Source organism: Malurus melanocephalus, unplaced genomic scaffold (genome assembly GCF_030028575.1).
Source record: "Malurus melanocephalus ecotype Western Australia unplaced genomic scaffold, MMel_1.1 scaffold_120, whole genome shotgun sequence".
Lineage (NCBI taxonomy): Eukaryota > Metazoa > Chordata > Aves > Passeriformes > Maluridae > Malurus > Malurus melanocephalus.
Window position 1 is genome coordinate 1,734,043 of NW_026623352.1, and position 2,790 is coordinate 1,736,832.

Below are 2,790 nucleotides of genomic sequence, written 5' to 3' on the forward strand. Positions count from 1 at the left end.
GCCTCTCYGCTGGTTTGTAACCGGCTGATGGGGCTGCACCGGTGCCGAGGGGCTGCAGGGTGACCACGCRTGGCTCCGCGGCTCAGGGTCCCCTCAGGTGACACCGCCGGTGCGACAGAGCCACGAGAGCGCAGGAGCAGGGCCGGGCCGCGCTGCCCTGCCCTGGGTGCGGCTCTCCCTGCGATGCCCACCCGGGTACCAAGGGCTGGGGGTGGGAGGCACACCCGGGACCCCCTCGGCTCGGGACACGGCGTTTGTGTGCTCGAAGCGCCGGACAGGTTCCACAGCCCCGGCAGTGCTGGCAGGTGGCTGCGGGACGGGGATGGAGGTGAAATCCCACACTGAGCTCGCTGTGGTGCCGCTCCTGTGCCCTTTGTGCTCCCTCCGCTGTCCCCAGGGCCGGGAGGGTGCCAGGACCCAAACTGCTCTGGAGAGCACAAACCTCCTTTWGGGAAGGGATCGGCAGCTCCCAACAGCTTCATGGGGTGTCTGTGCCTAAATCTGTCCCACTGGGAGCCTGAATTCCCCAAATCCCCAGGATTTCAGGGAAATCCTGAATTTCCCAACCCCTGTTGRGTCCCTGTACCCTAAATCCCACCTTGTGGGAGTCTCTTCATCACAAATTCCACCTCGTTGAGTTCCAACCCCCCCAGATCCTGCCTCAGCGAGTCCCTGACCCCCAAATCCCGGCTCCCTGCACCCCAAGGAGCACAACCCCAACAGGAACGGGGAGATGCTCCACGGCCATCCAGTTAAATCATTACAGCCCCGTGTTTAATTAAATCAACCCCAAACCACCCACCCTGAGATGATCTGCGGCCAGGTGGCTCTCCCACCAAGGAAAAAATCCAGTTTTTCCCCCCATCAGGTGTTTCTTGAGGCACACAGRAGGCAGGAGAGGTTCTGTAAACAGCCCAGCACAAGCGGCAGCTCCCGGGGTGGAAGCTGCCGGTGAAGGTCGGCTCCGCACACGGATTCACGCCGGGACACCGCGGGCGAGCCGAGCGCACGGCTATTTTTAGCCGCTTGGCTTTTTAAGAAAAACAAAACCCATCCAGGAAAAACAGCGCTGGGATATCGGGGAAAATAAACCGAGCCCCGATCGCGGTCCTCGGGAGTGTCCTGTGCTCTCCGTGGAGCATCCCTGCATTCTCTGGCTCCTGCAGCCCCGGCGCGCTGCAAAYTGAGGCAAATATCGGGGATTTCACTCCAAGGCACAGAGCGTTGGCATTTCCTGACTCTGTTAAAGCGGAAATAGGGAGGTCAGGGGATTCTCTCAGCGCACAGCCGGGTGCTGGATGGGTGCTGTGGCGTTAATTAGTGCYTCAGCTCAATTAGCGGGTGGGGAAGCGGAGGCAGCGGGGGTCGGTTTGCAGAGCACCCAAGGCAGGKGGAGCCATGGCTGTCCCCGAGCCCAGAGCAGGGCCAGAGCCCCTCCAGAGCCTCTCCAGAGCCTGGCTCAGCGCTCTGGGGTCGTTTGGATTTGGAGCATCCCCCCGGGCTGGGCTCTCTGTCCCTGTGCTGGTCTGGCAGTGCAGCAGAGGCGCCCCAAGGTGCCCCCGTGAGCACCTTCCTCCCTGTCACTGCCTCGGATCAGGCGAATCCAGGGGGAATTTTTGGCCTCTAATCACAGAATTTTCATCCTTTTGAGGTGTCATAAGCCCAGCACCCACAGCAGCACGTGGAATGTGGCTCAGTCCCGTGCCAAGGCCTCACCTGGCCTGTGTCCTGCAGGGGATGGGTGCTSGTCCCTGGCCCAGCCAAGGGGGACAGGAGGGAGATGACCCCAAAGGACACGACCAAGGAGAAATGCCCTCAAATCAGGGTGTTTGGGCTGCCACAGGTGCCCCGGCAAGGGACAAAACCCTGCTTGGGGCAGGGCTGTGTATGGACAGGGCAACCTGCTCAGCAGGATAAATAAAACAGAGTTAATACACAAGAGCTGCTGGAAAACTCCTCAGCCAGCCCATCCCTCCAYGTGCTGGCTCGGCATGGCTTTTGAGAGAGCTGCTGCAATGATCGAAACAGGGCAAAAAGGAAAAGGGCAGCATTTCCCAGCACCTGAGGGACAGGTGACACCCCTGGAGCAGGGCTGGGGACAGCGGACCTGACGGTGCTGGCTCAGGGAGCTTTGGCTGCCAAGGGGAGAGCAGCGGCTCAAATCCATCAAAGAGGCACAACGGGCAGGGAGACCTCCCCAAACACCTCCCAGCAGGCTTGGAGGAAAAGCAGGGTGGAAATGGATGGGATGAAACCCAAAGCAAGATGATTTTGCACTCTGGGAAGTGTCCGAGGGCGGGTTGGACACCGGGGCTTGGAGMAACCTGGGAYAGGGGAAGATGGCAAAGGCGGTGGAACAAGATGATCTTTCAAATCCTTCCACCCCAAACCACCMCACGATGATTCTCTGATGATAATGGAGAGATGGAGGAGGGGTTTGTGGGTGCACAAACCGTGATTTTGGGCATCCCAGTCTCTCCCAGGAACAGCGGGAGCAGAGCCGGCTCCCTCCCAGCAAGATTCACCAGCCACATTGTTTTTTTCAGCGCTGAGATAAAATTAGTGCCAGCTCTCCAGAAGCTGTCACTCAGCATCCTGCAGTGTTTGCTTTTCTCGGGAATATGACTAACAGGCAAACGATTAAACACGCCCAGGGAAGGTGCAGGGGAGAGCGAATATTTTCTTTCCTCCCTGAGAAGGAAAAAAAAAAAGAAAACAACTCGAGGAGCCACTTTGCAGCCTCAGGGAGCAGAGCGTGCTTTGGCAGTGCTTGAGGGTCTGGGGATGGAT